The 19,422-nt window shown below is 39.1% G+C and overlaps 1 non-coding gene across 1 annotated transcript; it reads left to right on the top strand.

The window, feature by feature from the left end:
- Positions 1-18,061: 18,061 nt before the first annotated feature.
- LOC148550923 (small nucleolar RNA R71) lies at positions 18,062-18,168 on the top strand. The gene has a single exon (XR_015893668.1). It is a non-coding gene; the product is annotated as a small nucleolar RNA R71 (small nucleolar RNA).
- The last annotated feature ends 1,254 nt before the right edge of the window (positions 18,169-19,422 follow it).

Below are 19,422 nucleotides of genomic sequence, written 5' to 3'. Positions count from 1 at the left end.
TCATGTCTTTGCCGGCATGCCAATAAACATCCTGCATTTAATTACCATCACATGCACTTGCTATACTTCCATTGATGAACTTTTCACATGTAGTCTAGACCATGTGTTAACGACATTCTTCTTTACCGTGCATTGATTATCACCGACAATATTCGCTCCCTTGCTCAAACCCATAGCTTTACATATTACTTTCTTTTTCCTTTTTCAGGATGGCTACCAAGAAAGGTAAAGATAAAGCTACTCCCAAACCACCAGCAAGGAGAGGAACAAAAAGAGCATTCGTGATAGAGCCATCTTCAACAGCGGTGAAACCCTCAACAAAAAGAATCAAGAGGATCATCAAGGTTGATGAAAAAGAGAAAGCCTTTCCAGCAAAGGACACTGCGCGATTCACTAACCGCTACTGTGAGCAGATGTTCCCCATCCTGGCTGAAAGGAATTATAATAATGAGTATCTTCTTATCCTCTCGACCAACATTGCTGAATTTGTTGAGCCCCGTATTGAGCGAAGACAATGGGGATTCCTACGGAGACAGCCACGGCAGGTTAATCTTTTATGGGTAGTCGAATTCTACTCCAATTTTCACATGCCAACTATGCAGTCTGTCTATGTCCGTCAGAAGCAAGTCCCTATAACAGAAGAAGACATTCAGCGAGCTTTAGATCTTCCCCCTGCTCCAGAAGGATTGGACGAATTCCAAGAAGCCTCACTCAAGCGCCAGACATACCAATTTGATTGGGACGCCGTTTTCAGAGTTATCGCACAACCTGGCAGCATATGGATCTATGGATACCATCGTTCCCGACCTAAGGGAATCTTGGCTTCAGCACTCACCTTGGAGGCTCGAGTATGGGCACAGATCATGTCCCATTACGTCTTTTCGAGCACTCACGAGTCCTCCTTCACCACAGACATGGCTGTTCTACTTTGGTGTATCCTTACAGACCAGCACCTCAATTTACCAAGACACATTCGGCATGCTATTAGACACGTACAGATTGCGGGCAACCTACCCTTTCCCACCTTGGTTTCAGATCTAGTCTCAGCAGCCAGAGTTTCTTATAAAGCTGGGGACACCAAGGCCATGATTCCACGAGATGATGAATACGTCCCTAACGGGAAGTATATCAGACCTCCAGCAGCCACTATCAACCGGAGCATAGAACCAGCAGAAGATATCCCTTCTTCTTCCACATCACAAGTACCTTCAACAAACCAACTGCTCCATCAGATACTTGAGAGGCTAGACCGGCTTGACCAAAAAGGAAAGCAAAGAGAGCACCGTAACAAGCGCAGATTTACATACCTCAAGGAGCTACTTGTTGGTAACCACACACCTAAAGAAGACCCAAACACCCCGGATTCCACTTCATTTACTAGCACAAGGAGCCATGACGGTCTCGATGGTGGAGATGCTGCTACCAGCCCCCCTTTGTTCCTGACAGATGGCACCGAGGACGGTGCAAAACTTTAAGTGTGGGGAGGTCGGTCAGTACCTGACTTCCAGAGGTAATTTCTTTTCCTTAAAACACCAATAAAATAGGATATTTAGTTAATTTCCCTTTTGTTTAGAATAAGATAAATTGCATAGTAATAGGTTAATTGCATGCATGTTCTACTTGATTGAAAAATAATAAGTTTCTTTTTAAGACTCTATTTCTGAAAAATTTCACTAATTTAAATCAAACTTTTGTGTTAAATTTGTTAGAAGTTGTAATTGGAACATAGTTAAAAGCTAGAACACACAACCCGTAAGATTTTGAGCCTAATAAAATGGTTACATTATTTAACCATAAATATTTTATTCTTGTGTGTTCACTTCTCTATTATTGTAATCTTTATTTTGTTTCATCCTATATGTCCAATGCTTAATATATTTATATGCATGCATATGATTGAGGCCATTACTTGTTTAGCTCACTTATCCCAAATAAGCTTACCCTTTAAATCACCCTTGTCAACCATTTTGAGCCTTTTAAATCCCATTTATTCTATACTTTACCACATTACTAGCCTTAAGCAGAAAAATAAATTAATTACCCCAAATTGAATCTTTGGTTAGCTTAAGATAGAAATTGTGTGTCAATTGAATATGGGAATTTGGGTACCTACTCATGTGAAACTAGAGAAATTGAAAATCTATGTGCATTGATAATGATATGTTTATTTCTATGCTGAAAAAAATCCAAAAATATTCAGTACATAAATAAATAAATAAGGGGACAAAATTACCCCAATTCTAAGTAAAGATAAGCTCCAAAATCAATGCATATGTGATACAAGTTAAGAGAAAAAGTTAATACATGAGTATGGAATGTGAAAGTGGAGAAATATGGGTAGCTAGGTATGAATTTAAAGCATATAAGAGTATGTATGTTAGGTAAGAGCTTAGGTTAGTCAATGATTCAATTTATAGCTCACTTAGCCATATGCATACCCTTACCCTTACCTTAGCCCCATTACAACCTTGAAAAGACCTCATGATGTTTGCATTGGTACGTTAAATATTGTTGATTAGTTAGGTAAAGAAAAAAGTTTAGAAAGCATGATTAGAGAAGAATAGAGTGATTACCCTATACACTTGAGAGAATAGAGTGCATATACACCATCAGTGAGGGTTCAATGCTTAATTCTATGTTCTCTGCTTTTATGAGCTGTCTTCTTACAATTTTACCTATTTTTACTACATAATTTGAATTAGTGGAATTTGATTTATGTTTGTCTTAAGGAATTTATTTATTTTTAACCAAGTAGACAAGAATCTTATAGTTGCATTCATATATATATAGGTTGCATTGCATTGCATGAGTTTCACATTTCCCTACTCATTTATTTTACCTCCTTAAGCTAAGCATGAGGATATGCTAATGTTTAAGTGTGGGGAGGTTGTAAACCACTATTTTATGATTTATATTGTGTTTAATTGAGTGGTTTTATCAAGCCGTTACCTACTTATTCATATGAATTGCATGATTTTATAATTCCTTCCTAATATTGTTTATGGTTGAAAACTTGCTTCCTAGAAACCTTTAATTAGTACATTTTAACTCTCCTTTATACCATTCGATGCCGCGATCCGTGTGTTAAGTGTTTCAGGCTTCATAGGGTAGGAATGGCTCAGAGAATGGAGAGGAAGCTTGCAAAAATAGAAGGAACACAAGAAACTAAAGAGATGACCAGTGAATACTGACGCGAGCGCATGGCTCACGCGAACGCGCGGAATGGAGAAAATCGCAGTGACGCGAACGCATGCCTGACGCGTACGCTTGACAAGGAAAATCGCTAAATGACGCGAACGCGTAGACGACGCATACGCGTGACCTGCACGATCTGCAGAAATAACAGAAAATGCTGGGGGCAATTTTGGGCCGCGTTTTCACCCAGGTTTCGGCCCAGGAACATAGACTAAAGCTAGGGAAGATGCAGAGACTCAATACGCATCCACACACATTCAGATACATTGATACTAGGATTACTTTTAGTTTTAGATCTGAATCTAGATTAGCTTTACATTGATAGTTTATGTTTTTTCTTTGGATTTTGGATGTTGAAGAGTCATTACCTCCGTTAAAGACATTACTTTAGTTTGTTTCCCTATTCCTTTACTCTTTTCAGTTGATCATTGACCCTATTCAGATAAGTATGTTGCATTTTGGATTTATTAATATATAGAGTTACCTTTACTTTTAATTAATTATTAATTCTCTATTTTATTTTATTTAATTTATTATATCTTCTTCTATTTTTATGAGAATTATATCCATGTTAATGGAGTAGTTTTTCTACTTGACATGGGGGTTGATTAAGAGGAGACACTTGAGTTGGAAGGCTTAAGTGCTTAGTTAAATTGAACGTTGTTGGCTAGTTCTGTATTCACTAACACTAGACCTTCCTAAGGGAGAGGACTAGGATTTGCGAATAAGGGTTAGCTTAATCACTTGACTTTCCTTTATTTAGTAAGGGTTAACTAAGTGAAAATAATAACCTTTTTAATACTACACTTAAGAGACCCCAGCAAGGATATAACTTTCAATTAATCATTCCCCCAGTTAAGGCTTTTTATTTAGAATATTAATAATTATTCTTAGTTTATTTTTATTGCTCTAATTTATAATTATTCAATTGTTCATCATTATTCAACTCTCAAACTTTCAAAAAATTCCTAGTTAATAAAATAGCACTCTTTCCTGCAACTCGTTGGGAGACGACCTAGGACTCATATTCCCAGTATTTTTATTTCTAAAATTTGTGATAACTTTTCTAAATTGACAAGTGATGCACGGAAAACTTGTCTCATAACAAATTTCCTTCGGCAAGTGTACCGAATTTGTCGTCAAGTAAAAACTCACAATAGAGTGAGGTCGAATCCCACAGGGATTGATTGATCAAGCAACTTTAATTAGAGGAATGTTCTAGTTGAGCGAATCAGAATTTGAGTTGAGAATTGCAGAAAATTAAATGGCGAAAAAGTAAATAACAGAAAAGTAAATGCTAGAAATAAGAGCTGAATGTAGATGACGGAAAGTAAATTGCAGAATCTTAAATGGGAATGGGGAAATTGCTCATAAAAGTAAATGACAAAAATTAAAGAGAATGGGTAAGATCAGAAATGGGGGGTTCATTGGGCTCAGGAGATGTTGCATTCTCCGGATCAATTTCATTTTCATCTCTTCCTCAATCAATGCACTCATTGATCTCCTTGGCAATCTTAAGTGATCGAATTACAATTTCTTGTAATTCAATCTCTCAAATCTTGATCAATAGCCAATTCCTTGGTCAATTGCTCATGAGAAGAGATGAAGTATGGTCACTGATTATACCACATGCATTTCCCAAATCAAGTGTTGAGAGGATTATAGTCACATATCCATCCAAACCCAATTTGGTCCAGCATGAGAAAGCATTTCTAGTATGATCTCTTCATTCCTCTTTCAAGGTTCAGAAGAGATCCAAGTTTGAATAGCTTCTTTTCCAAGATAACTACCCAATTGGATGAAGATCGAAAGCTTTCAAGTAAAATCAAGAGAAAAGATAGAAGAAGAATAATGAAAACTAGTATTGATCCATCAAATTACAACAGAGCTCCCTAACCCAATGAAAGGGGTTTAGTTATTCATAGCTCTGGAAAATGAAAACAAAGATGGAAAATACATGATGAAACTAGAAGTGCAGAGAAAGTAAAATACAGAGAGTAGTTCTATGCCAAGAGGCTCCCTATAATTTCCAACTCCCCAATTTAATTCAAAGCTACTCCTATATATACTACTCTTCTGTTCTTCCAGTTGGCTCTTCAAGTCTTGGGTATGGGCCTTTGGATCTTAAGTTTGAAGCAGTTCTCTTCTTCATTGGACTTGGCTTTACTTGCAGAGAGAAAGTGTGAAGTGGGCAGAGACTTTAGCTCAGGACGTTAGTGGTGTTAACGTTCAGTGAAAAGATGGGTTCGAGAACGTTAGTGACAATCACCTTTTTCACTAACGTTCCTCACCCAAGTAAGAACCACGTTATCTGCAACGTTAGTGGCACAAACGTTGCTACTAACGTTGCCTCTTTGTCCTTCGCACACGTTATTGGGACTTGCCTTTCCCAATAACGTTGAGAAGTCTCCCCCTTCCCTACGTTAGAGTCCACGTTAACTTAGTTAACGTGGCTCTTTTAACGTAGGCTTGCCAACCTTCGAGAACGTTAGTGACACTTACCATTGTCACTAACGTTCCAATGTGCCCCTATTTCTCACGTTAGAGTCCACGTTAACTAGGTTAATGTGGCTTCTAACGTGGCCATGCTAGCCATCTCCAATGTTAGTGACAAAGTTGAGTGTCACTAACGTTGGCTTCATCATTCCCTTATCCACGCTAGCTTCCACGTTAACTAAGTTAACGTGGGAGTTAACGTGGCTCATAGTGGCTTATGTGGGCTAATTCCAACGTTAGTGACAATGTTGGGTGTCACTAACGTTGGCGATCACCTTGACGATCGTGATTTCTGCCAGTAAGGAATGTCATAAAAATAGTCGCGTTGTAGATATAGTCTCTAAACCGACAAAAATCCCTTTCGTACAAACGTTTTGGGTGTCACAAGTAACAAACCCCTTAAAAATTATTAACCGAGTATTCAAACCTCGGGTCGTCTTCTCAAGGAACTGCGAGGAAGTATGTTCTTATTATTGGTTATAAAGGTTGTAATCGGGGTTTAGAAGGTGAGAAGCAAGTAATTTAAATGACGAGTGAATTAAATGGCAATTAAAAATAAATAATAACTGTAAAACAACTTTTGGCAAGATAAGGGAAATTAGAAGTCCGACTTAGTTATCCCTCTCAACAATAATGAAAGTTGTATCCTAATTCCACTTAATTAACCTATGAAGCAAAGGTAAGTCAAGGGACTAATTAGTTTGACCTTCGAATCCTATTTATTTCCTAGGAAAAAGTTGGGATTATTGAAGTTCAGATCAATTAGCAAGATAACGATTATCAATTATGCTGAGTTCAATAATGTTGAGTCACTGATTTCTTAACCAAGACCAAAAGGGGAAAAAGTAAATTGCTGGAATAATAAAAATGTCCTTAGATGGGAAGCAATCGCAACTTAAATCAAAGAGAACAATCATAAACTGAAAATACCTTAAATATCATTAATTCAAATAGAAATCTGTAACATGGAATAATTCATAATTTAAATTATAATAATCAATTCAAATATTAGAATCAAATAAATAAAAGTAAAATTGAAATAAAAGAACATTAAAACCTGGATCCAGAGTTACTCCCAAAACAAGAAGAAGTCCTAAATCCTAAGAGAGAGAGAGAATCTCTCTCTAAACTAAATCTAAATCATGAAAACTAGAAATTGGCGAGCTCTCTCTGAATGGATGCATTCTTCCACTTTATAACCTCTAATCTATGCTTTCTGTACTTGGATCTGGGCCAAAAAGGGCTTCAGAAATCGCTGGGGGCGTATTCTGTAAATTCTGATACGTGGCCTCTGTCACGTGTCCGCGTCGTGGGTGTTCTACTCAAGGCGCGTAGTCGCGTCAGTCATGCGGCCGCGTCGCTGCTTCTTTGCTTCTGGCACGCGATCGTGTCGTCCATGCGATCGCGTGGATACCAGTTTCCTTAAAGCTCCATTTTGCCTTCTCCTTCCATTTTTGTATGTTTCCTTTTTCATCCTTTAAGTCATTCAGCCTTAGGAAACCTGAAGCTACTCAACACACTAATCACGGCATCGAATGGAAATAAAGGTAATTAAAATAATTAATTTTTTTAAAGCTTAGGAAACATGTTTTTCACAATATGACATAATAAGGAAGGGAAAGTAAAACCATGCAATTAATGTGAATAAGTAGGTGAAGAGTTGAATAAATCACTTTAATTAAGCACAAAAGAACTCATGAAATATGGGTTTATCAACCTCCCCACACTTAAACACTAGCATGTCCTCATGCTAAATCCAAGGTAAATAATTAAGGTTAAAGTGATGGAATGTTATGAAATGCAACCTATGCTAAATGCATCTACCTAATGAGTCATGCAATTCTAATTCATCCACTCATATATATAAAGCCTACATGTACTCAAATTATTTCACATTCTCAAGGAGATATATATACATATATAGCTAACCCTCAAATAATAAAGCACTTTTTTTGCAAATGAGATGAGAGAAAAAAAAAACTTGCAAGACAATCAGAGATAAATGTTAATGAGCTTTTGAACCCTCACTGGATTTTGTGTTTTCTCTCTAATCACTCAGTGTTTATTGGGTTAATCACTCTATTCTTTTTTTTATTCTTCCTTTCTATAACCTTATTTTTCGTCTAACCAATCAACAATTATAGAACATAGTCATACCAAAACTCACGAGGTCTTTAATTAAGGTTGTAATGGGGTCAAGGCAAAGGGTAAGGATATATGTATAAGGCTAAGTGAGCTAATAAGTGAATCCTTAATTAGACTAAGATCTCACCTAACATACATACTTAGTAAAACAATTCTTCTTTACCTATTCTCCCTATTTTCTCGCTTTTGATGTCACATGCTCATGTTTCAATTCTTGTTTTTATACCATGTTCATTGCTTTTTATTTTTCATTGGGGAGTTCTTTTTGTATCCCTTTATTTATATGCTTGAAAACTAACTTTTTTTTTTGAATACACATGGTAATTTTAATTAATTTGAATTTTCATGAGCCTGCTTCCCAAAATTTTGAGTTGCTTTATTCTTTTTAATTTTTCCACCTTTTGTCTTTATCAACTATGTTCCCAATAAGTTTCCCACATTTTACTCTATTTATAATTTTCTATCTTAAGCTAACCAAGGATTCACTTGGGATTTTCTTTTGTTTTTCTGCTTAAGGCTAGTAATTTGGCTAAAATAGAATAAGGGGTTTTTTTTAAAAAGCTCAAAGGGGGCTAACAAAGGTGATGTAAAAGGTAGGCTAATTTGGGGTAAGTGAGCTAAAATCAAATGATGGCCTCAATCATTATTTTGAGATGTACCTATATTCTATAATCGGACATATAGACTAAAACAAAGTAAAGAACACCAGAATAAGAAAGAAGGTTGGAACACACAGGAATAAAAATTATGGTTTGAATATAACCATACAGTTAAGCTCAAAACTCACAGGCTATGTGTTCTCTAGCTGAAAAATCATTTATCACTTATGTATGTCATGCAGGTTTAGTTAAAAATTCTCATTGTTCTCTTAAAAAGTAATTTAGGGTAGCCTTTGAAGTTTTAATGTTTCTTTTTGATGAAATGTTGTCAGTTTAACTACATCATGTAATGCTATATATACAAGGTTTTATGATCTAAATCTATTATGTTCAAGTTCCTAGCTTACTCTTTTTTATATTTGTCAATTTAAACTAAGCTATAACTAAGCTATCTTATGTAAAAAGGGTAAACTATACAAATTGATCCACTAATAAGTTAGAATTGCAAACTAAACTAAATAACTAAAATGAACTAAATAACTAAAATATGAACAAAAAATGCAAAATGCAGAAAATAGAGTAAAATACACAAGTAGCAATGTATAAGTACTCAGAAAATAACAATAAAAGAAAAAGAGAAAAATACAGAAAAATATCCAAAATAAAAGAAAAAGTATGTAGTAGTTCACCAAAATAAACGCCAGAGATGGCGACCTCCCCACACTTAAAATGAAGCATCGTCCCCGATGCTCAATCAAGCCGGGTGTGAAGGAGTGTCATCACTGGTAGGGATGGTAGCTAGGGTCTCTGTGGCAGTGGTGGGCTGAGAGTCTGGCTGCTGTAGAGGGGGATTGACTGGATCGGGATCTCCGGATCTGCAGCCTCAAGCTGATGTGGGGCCTCCTGCTGTGATGTAGCGTGCTCTGTGCCTGCCTGCTGATGAGTCTCCACCTGGGAATGAGGCTCCTCCTCGTGCTCATCTTCCTCCTCCTCTGATGGCTCTGATGGTGTGTCGGGCTCGGAGGGGATGTCGGCGCCCTGTCTGATCATCAGCTTCAGATGGGAATAGCGTCGCCTGCTGCGGCGCTCCAATCTCTCATACCGGTGCCTGTTACGGCGCTCCATCTGATCAAGCTGGCGGAATAGACGGTGCACGAGGCGATAAACCAGCTTAGAGGCGGGTGGAGGTGCAGTGGTGGCAGCAGGGGCAGCTGTGGATGAAGAGGGTTGGGGTGAAGGGGGGGCTGCGTGATTGATAGGGTTCGCGTGGCTGGGGGGTTATATTTTCGAATCCACGCGGCCGCGTGGTTGGGGTGAAAATGGGGGAGACGCAATCGCGTGGGGCGCGCGATCGCATGAGAGGGGGGAAAAGAGGGGTGACGCGATCAAGTGGGCCGCGCGATCGCGTCGCTGGAATTTGTGCTAAACGCACGACTCCAGCGCCGTTTCAGCGCAACTCTCTGTCTCCTTTTGGGGTGATATGCAATCCATGCGACGCGATCGCGTCGCTCACGCGGTCGCGTGGGATTGGTATTGGGTAAGTGACGTGATCGCATGGGACAATTTGTGCGAGACGCACAAGAGCCGCACGATTCCAGCCCAACTTTCTGTTCGTGGGATCCTTACGCCGATATATATCACGCGGCCGTGTGGGTCACGCGGTCGCATGGGTGGTGTTTTTCGCGATATGACGCGATCGCATGGATCATGCGGTCGCGTCGTGCAACCCCTTTTTTTTTAACTAAAAAATGCAGGATGCAGTGATTAACATGAATGCTATGCATGATTCCAGGTTAATGTTAAAATAAAAAAAGGGTAAATTGAAAACAATAAACAAGAAATAGATTGAGAAAGAAGCGACCATACCATGGTGGGTTGTCTCCCACCTAGCACTTTTAGTTAAAGTCCTTAAGTTGGACATTGGAAGAGTATCCTGTTATGGTGGCTTATGTTTAAATTTGTCCAAAAATTTCCACCAGTGCTTGGAATGCTAATAGCCTCCGGGGTCCCAAACTAGGCATGTAAAGCTTCTGAGCAACTTCAAACAGATATTCAGCCTTCCGGGATGATGAATGTCAGAATATAATCCATGATCCCAAGCTGTGTTTTTAGATCCGCCTCCGTTTTGATTTGTAAGTTTCCATTCGGGCGGGTTAAAAAGTAGAATCTCACCATGGTGACCAAACGTTCTCCGTGATCCATGCAATTGAGCATGATACCAATCTGTGTACTTTGAGGTGAAGTGTGGAACCTTATTGAACCTGGTGCACCAGTTCTGAGTACGAGCCAATTCCCTCTTACTCTTAAAGCCGCAGAGAGCTCTAAGTTGGCCATCTGTTTCAAGCAAACCATATTCAAGTGAATAAGTAAAATTATAAGTTAAGGATTGTACCCACTTGAAGCTTGTATTAGGTGGTAATGGCCTTGGGATAGGTGTTTTTGGTGGTTTTGCAAGTTCCGTTTCCTTGTGCTCTTCTGTGAATTCTTCCACTTCCTTACAAAGATCTTCAATTGTATCTGTATCCTGGTCAAAGTCTTCTATGTCTTCCTCATCACTCGAGTCATAGATTGGAGGTTGAGAGAAATCTACCTCCGCATCATCTTCATATTCACTTGGGGAAAATTCTTTGATCTCAGAGAATTCACTTGCGGATGCAAGTTCATCACTAGGAGAACTAGACTTGTGACTATCATCATCAAGGAAATTTGCTTCTTGGATTATTCCGTCTGATTCTTCGTAAACGACTTGCCTTGGAGATTGTACGGTATCCTCCTTAGCATCAACTGTAGCATCTTGGACGGAGTTTTCCTCAATTTTGGATTTCCAAGGAAGTTCAGCATCTCCTAGATCTTCAACCAACTCTTCTTCTTGAACAATGACAGCTTCTTCCACTTGTTCTAGTATGAATTCATTCTCTGTCTTGTCCACTGGAGTCTCTAGTATTTCTTTCATGCTACGCTCTTCATCGGGCTGTCCACATGGAGCTGTGGTTGATCCTTGTATATTTGAGCGCCTAGTGGCCCATTGAATTAGTGCTTGCTCTAGTTGTTGAATGGTTGTTTGAAATTTAATTACTGTTTCTTTTAGGCGATCCTCTGCTTCACGGTTTGCCGGACTTGGACATGATACAAAGGAAAGTGGTGATGATTGGGAACGATTGGATTGGTATTGGGGTAAGGAAGGATCATATGATGGCGAATGGTAAAGAGAAGCTTGTGAGTGTGGTGGTTCGAGGTTATGTTGAAAGGATGGTTCATATGCACGGGGTGGGGCGTGTTGGTAGTTACAAGGTTGTCCACCATGTCTTTCAGCTGGGTATGCACAGTAGAATGGTCTTTGTCCAGGATATCTCGGAGGGTGTTGCTGCCAAAAGGGTTGATTAGATCCTCTTGGTTCCATCCATCCTTGATTGGTCTGACCTTGATGCATATTCCTGCTGTAACTTCTATTTCCTTTAACAATATTAGAACCAAACTCAAAGCGAGAGGGGTGAGAGTTCATAGTAGCAAATAAAGATAAAAAGGAAAAACAAAAATAAATAAACAAGCAAAAGAAAAATATTTACAATAACCAATAATAAGGCACACGTTAGCAGTTCCCCGGCAACGGCGCCATTTTGACGATCGTGATTTCTGCCAGTAAAGAATGTCATAAAAACAGTCGCGTTGTAGATATAGTCTCTAAACCGACAAAAATTCCTTTCGTACAAACGTTTCGGGTGTCATAAGTAACAAACCCCTTAAAAATTGTTAACCGAGTATTCAAACCTCGGGTCGTCTTCTCAAGGAACTGCGAGGAAGTATGTTCTTATTATTGGTTATAAAGGTTGTAATCGGGGTTTAGAAGGTGAGAAGCAAGTAATTTAAATGATGAGTGAATTAAATGGCAATTAAAAATAAATAATAACTGTAAAACAACTTTTGGCAAGATAAGGGAAATTAGAAGTCCAACTTAGTTATCCCTCTCAACAATAATGAAAGTTGTATCTTAATTCCACTTAGTTAACCTATGAAGCAAAGGTAAGTCAAGGGACTAATTAGTTTGACCTTCGAATCCTATTTATTTCCTAGGAAAAAGTTGGGATTATTGAAGTTCAGATCAATTAGCAAGATAACGATTATCAATTATGCTGAGTTCGATAATGTTGAGTCACTGATTTCTTAACCAAGACCAAAAGAGGAAAAAGTAAATTGCTGGAATAATAAAAATATCCTTAGATGGGAATCAATGGCAACTTAAATCAAAGAGAACAATCATAAACTGAAAATACCTTAAATATCATTAATTCAAATAGAAATCTGTAACATGGAATAATTCATAATTTAAATTATAATAATCAATTCAAATATTAGAATCAAATAAATAAAAGTAAAATTGAAATAAAAGAACATTAAAACCTGGATCCAGAGTTACTCCCAAAACAAGAAGAAGTCCTAAATCCTAAGAGAGAGAGAGAATCTCTCTCTAAACTAAATCTAAATCATGAAAACTAGAAATTGGCGAGCTCTCTCTGAATGGATGCATTCTTCCACTTTATAACCTCTAATCTATGCTTTCTGTACTTGGATCTGGGCCAAAAAGGGCTTCAGAAATCGCTGGGGGCATATTCTGTAAATTCTGATACGTGACCTGTGTCACGCGTCCGCGTCGTGGGTGTTCTACTCAAGGCGCGCGGTCGCGTCAGTCATGCGGCCGCGTCGCTGCTTCTTTGCTTCTGGCACGCGATCGCGTCGTCCATGCGATCGCGTGGATACCAGTTTCTTTAAAGCTCCGTTTTGCCTTCTCCTTCCATTTTTGTATGTTTTCTTTTTCATCCTTTAAGTCATTCAGCCTTAGGAAACCTGAAGCTACTCAAGACACTAATCACAGCATCGAATGGAAATAAAGGTAATTAAAATAATTAATTTTTTTAAAGCTTAGGAAACATGTTTTTCACAATATGACATAATAAGGAAGGGAAAGTAAAACCATGCAATTAATGTGAATAAGTAGGTGAAGAGTTGAATAAATCACTCTAATTAAGCACAAAAGAACTCATGAAATATGGGTTTATCACACCTCCCTTCTTCACGTTAACTTCCACGTTAACTAAGTTAACGTGGGAGTTAACGTGGCTTATTGGGGCTTGTGTGGGTTCCTTCCAACGTTAGTGACAATGTTTGGTGTCACTAATGTTGTCGACCACTTTGTCTCCTCACGTTAGCTTCCACGTTAACTAGGTTAACGTGGAAGTTAACGTGGCTTATTGTGACTTGGCCAACTTTAGTGACAAAGTTGAATGTCACTAACGTTGGCTTCCCCTTTACTTCTTAACGTTAGAGGTCACGTTAACTAAGTTAACGTGGCCACTTATGAGCTTGGTCCAACGTTAGTGATAATGTTAAGTGTCACTAACGTTGGCTCCATTTCCTTTCTTCCACGTTAGAGTTCACATTAACTTAGTTAACGTGACTCTTAACGTGGGCAATGATGGCTTCGAGAGCGTTATTGGCAATTACTTTTCTCATTAACTTTGCAAGTTACTCCCTTTCCACGTTAGTGTTAACGTTAGTGTAACTAACGTAGCCATTAATGTGGTTCTTCTTTGCTTCCTTTGTCCTGAAATCAAGCAATAAAGTGCATCAAAGTTCTAGTCCAAGTCATGGGAAATGCAACATCCAATTTGTCCTTAAATTCATGCAAAATCCTCATGAAATCATGTAAAGTGCACAATGTATGCTTGAATCAAGATGTAAGTGAATATCTACCCAAAACTAGCTTATTTCCTAAGGAAATGCATGAAACTACCCTAAAAACAGTAAAGAAAAGGTTAGTGAAACTGGCCAAAATGCCCTGGCATCACAACACCAAACTTAAAGCTTGCTTGTCCCTAAGCAAGTACTGGAACAAGAGAATGATGAATGGAATGCCAAGAGAAATGAGTCATTCTTGTGGAAGTCATATCCCTGGTTTTATGGTGGTTTCATGCATAGCAACTTAGGTTCATTCCTGGCTTTCAGACCTTTATCATGTCCTAGAATACTCACTGTGATTGCATCCCATGAGACTTTTATTCGTTGATCCTTTTGTTGTTATTTCAGGACTTATTTTTGTTCTTAAGCTAAGTGCTCTGTAAGGGGGTGACTCTTTAAGATAAGCTTTCAGCCAACACTCCCGAACCAGTTGGTTCAAGGTGCTAGGTGTTAAGACACCCCTAAGGACTTACTCCCTCAAGTCTCTTTCCCCCATACATACACACCACAGGCATATAGTTTATTTATTTTCTTTTCTTGAGACCTTGGTGTCCAGCACCTCTTTGGGTTACTAAATGCTCTGTAGTGAAGGTTACTCTTGATAGTGGACTTTCAGCTGATAATCCCGAGTTAGTTAACCCAAGTTATCAAGTGATAAGGCACCCCTAAGAGCTTATTCATCCAAGTAGATCCCTCACACAGGAGCACCACAGACACATGCCTCAAGATTAAAACTATTGGTGCCTAGCCTTATTGCTTACTCTTTTTCTTTTATTTTTCAACCTTTATTGTTCTTTCCCTTTTTCTTATTAGGATCTTCTTATTTAGCTAGTTTGATGGGGTGTTTCTTAAGCATAGTATTCATGACAGATAGTTGTCCTCCCACCTTCTGGTTGAACCAACTTAGCTAACTTATGACCACACCATAAACTTATGAACTTACTCCATAGTATGAACTCCTCTCTGGTCTTTTAAAACACTCATTCTCCTTTCATTTGATTTAAAGGGACAAACATACAAGTAAGCAAAGTAAGGGTGCAGTGACATAAAGACCAGCAAACATAGACCTTTTCAACACAAAAACTTAAAAGACAGAATTGAAAAAGGTTCCAACTACGAGTAACTATTAATCAAAAGTGCATTCGGACTTCCAATTTTCAACAATTCTGAGTATAATGCAATTAAGTAACAATACAACCTTCGGGTGATGATTTCTAGTTGCCCTCTTTCTTTGTCATCATCCTAGTCCTTGCTACTTCACTTCCTTGGGTGAAGGTACACCATTTCCTCATAAGATTCCTGCAAAGTTATTGGAAGTTGCTTGTTCCTAAAGCACTTGAGACATAGTTAGTTTGCATGTATGCTTGTGGCTTTTGAACTTAATTTGGTGTGTGAACACCAAACTTAGTTCTTTGCCCAGTACAAAACATTGCATATATGCAGAGAACCTCATATCTTGTTGTTAACACAACAATTATTACTAAAGTCTAACTACATCTAAGTGGTTTCCCTTGATTGGTTGGAGCTAGCAATGTGTTTTGGGAATGGGGTGTAATCCTAACTAATGTCCTTTGGTGGAACACCAAACTTAGAATTACACTATCACCCTTGGATTGTTCTGGTGTGGAACACCAAACTTAGCTCCTTACAATACATGGGAAACAACTTGTGATCTTTATTGAAATAAAAATGAAAAGGAAACTACCTGAGGTTAGGTTACCTCCCAACAGAGCGCTTCTTTAGCGTCACTAGCTTGACGTTTCTCCTTCATCAGGGAGGTTGATAATGCTTCAAGTCCTTCCCTCTTGCCTTGGACTTATATCCATTGGTTGTATCAATGATCTCTACATGTTCCAAGGAGAGAACTCTGTTGATAGTGAAGACCTTAGGTAACTGAGATAGTACAGTGGGGAGATTAGGGGGGATATCTGGGAAGTAAGCTGAGATCACTTTATCTCCTGGAGAGAAGTCTTCCGTAGGGATCTTCTTGTTTCTCTACCCCCTTGGTACCTTCTTCTTTGTCCCTTTTGATGTTGCCTTGCTCTTAGTGACTTCTTCTTCTAAGGGAATTTTGTTGTTGTCTTCACATGTCTCTGGTGGTTTAGGTTCCTCTAGCTTTTCCTTGAGCTGTGACAACTGCTTATTTCCTTATTCATTAACCAAGGGCTTTCCCAGATGGGCTGGTTGTGCTTCAGTGCTTGCTTCCTCTGTCAGCATCTCATTATGATCTTTGCTTGGTTCTTTGTTTTCTTGGTCTGCTTCTTGTGAGAGTTTGAAGACATTAAAGCTGAGTCGTTCATCATGGATCCTCAATATTAGCTCCCCTCGCTCCACATCTATGAGTGCTCTGGCTGTAGCTAGGAATGGTCTTCCCAATATGATTGGGTGAGTGTGACTCTCTTCCATGTCCAAGATGACAAAGTCTGTGGGAAGAAAGTATTTCCCAACCTTTAACAACACATTTTCCACCACTCCTATTGCTTGTTTTTGCCAGCCTGATGACTGCATATGTGGGCAATATCTCATTGATCTGCAGCCTCTTCACCAGGGATAAGGGCATTAAGTTGATGCTTGCTCCCAAATCGCAGAGTGCTCTATCAAACATTGTTTCTCCTATGGCACAGGGGACATGAAAACTCCCTGGATCTTTTCTTTTTGTAGGCAACTGTGGTTGAATGAGGGCACTGCACTCCTTGTTCATCACTATAGTTTGGCCTCCCTTGAGTGAGCTTTTCCTGGGAAGCAGCCCCTTCATATACTTGATGTATGCGGGCATTTGTTGAATAGTCTTGATGAATGGTATGTTGACATGCAGAGATGCAAACAAATCTAGAAACCTTGAGTATATTCTCTTCTCCACAGCACCATTGAGCAGTTGGGGAAAATGTGCATAGAGTCTCAGCAGCTCTTGTTGTGAGATTTCTGGTTCTTGATGATCTTTTTCCTTCTTCTCTACTGAGGTATCTTCAGGTTGTTCTGATAGCTTGCTTGGCTTGTCCTCAGTCTCCTTATCACTTATAGTGACCATCTTGCAATCTTCCCATCTTACTTTCTTTGTTTTACCTCTCGGATTCTTCTCTGTGTCACTTGGGAATCCATCTGTGGGTTTGGGAATTTGCTCAGAGAGATACCCCACTTGAGATTCCAACCTCTTGATTGTGTCTCCCTGGTTCTTGAAACTGGCTCGCACTTCCTCCTTAAACACCTTGTTGTCTTGAATCTCCTTGCCTATGCCTTCAAGTAGATTCTCAATCCTTGAGAGTCTGTCATCAAATGATTGTAGATCGTGATTAGAGGTGGAAGGATGAGGTAAGTTATTTTGGTTTTGATGTGGATGTGGAGAGGTGTTGTTATTGGGGTGTTGATATGGTCTAGATGTGAAATGTTGGTGGCTTGCATTGTTGGGATTTGGGCGTCTTTGATCAAGGCTTTGGTCTTGTTGATTTCTCCACCCAAAGTTTGGGTGGTTCCTCCATCCAGGGTTGTAGGTCTTGGAGTATGGATCATGGTTTTGCCTAGGTGAATTCCCAACGTAGTTGGCTTGCTCCTGACTACCCTCTGCTTCTTCATTCACTCCTTCTTGGGTTGTTGATGAAGTGGCGATTGCTGCTACTTGGTTCCTCTCCATCTTCTTGGTGAGGTCAGCCAGCTGCTGGGTAATGAGCTTGTTTTGGGCCAGCAGAGCATCTACATTGTTTAGCTCCATTACTCCTCTTGTGTTCCCTCTTTCGGAAGCATAGAAGTAGTCATTCTCTGCTACAGTTTCAATGACATCTATGGCCTCCTCAATGGTCTTCTTCTTGTTCAAAGATCCTCCGGATGAATGGTCTACGGCCTTCTTTGACTCATAAGAGAGCCCTTCATAGAAAATGTGCAGCTGCACCCATTCATTGAACATATCTGGTGGGCACCTCCTTGTTAGGTCTTTAAACCTCTCCCATGCTTCATATAGAGTCTCACCATCTTGTTGCCTGAAAGTTTGGACCTCAGCTCTCAGCCTATTGATTCATTGAGGGGGGTAAAGTCTTGCTAAGAATTTGTTCACCACATCTTCCCAAGTTGTCAAGCTCTCCTTTGGGAAAGACTCCAGCCACTTGGCTGCCTTATCCTTGAGTGAGAATAGAAATAAGAGCAGTCTATAGGCGTCAGGATGAACACCATTAGACTTCACTGTGTCACATATTCTCAGGAAGGTGGTTAGATGTTGATTGGGGTCTTCTTGGACACTTCCTCCGAACGAACAGTTGTTCTGCACAAGGGTGATGAGCTGTGGTTTTAGTTCAAAATTGTTGGCGTGGATGTTTGGCTTTTGAATGCTACTTCCACAGTTTCCTGGGTTTGGATTGATGTAAGAGCCTAAAACTCTTCTATCCTCCCCAACATGATTTGTTCGTCCTCTTTCGCCATGGTTGTGAGCTTCTTCTTCACGATGGTTTTCCATGTTTTCTTCCATGTTTGGTTCAAAGTAATCCTGAAAGTGTTCCTCCTCTTCTTCAGCACCAACTACACGTTTTTCTCTTGCCTCCCTCCTTAGTCTAAGGAAGGTTCTCTCAGGTTCAGAATCAAAGGAAGTTGAAGCCCTACTTCTTCTCCCTGTCATACAACCAATAAGTACAAGCAAAAAGAATAGGTGCAAAAAGTATATCTGTCAAAATTACTGTTAATGTGAGTGATGCAATATATCAAACAGTTAGTGGGTTAGTGAAATGAATGGTAAATAACAAAGAAAAAGTAGGGGGAAGGGAAAAAATTAACTAAAACAGAAAGTAAATGACTCAAACAGAAAATTAAATCAAACAAAAATAAAATGCTCAATCTAGTTATCCTCCAATTTAATCATTGTTGATGCACAATCAATCCCCGACAACGGCACCATAAACTTGATGCACGAAAAACTTGTCTCATAACAAATTTCCTTCGGCAAGTGTACCGAATTTGTCGTCAAGTAAAAACTCACAATAGAGTGAGGTCGAATCCCACAGGGATTGATTGATCAAGCAACTTTAATTAGAGGAATGTTCTAGTTGAGCGAATCAGAATTTGAGTTGAGAATTGCAGAAAATTAAATGGCGGAAAAGTAAATAACAGAAAAGTAAATGCTAGAAATAAGAGCTGAATGTAGATGACGGAAAGTAAATTGCAGAATCTTAAATGGGAATGGGGAAATTGCTCATAAAAGTAAATGACAAAAATTAAAGAGAATGAGGGAGATCAGAAATGGGGAGTTCATTGGGCTCAGGAGATGTTGCATTCT

This window comes from Arachis ipaensis, chromosome B7, assembly GCF_059453495.1.
Source record: "Arachis ipaensis isolate K30076 ecotype BB chromosome B7, ASM5945349v1, whole genome shotgun sequence".
NCBI classification, from domain to species: domain Eukaryota; kingdom Viridiplantae; phylum Streptophyta; class Magnoliopsida; order Fabales; family Fabaceae; genus Arachis; species Arachis ipaensis.
This window is presented reverse-complemented; position numbering and strand designations above follow the sequence as displayed.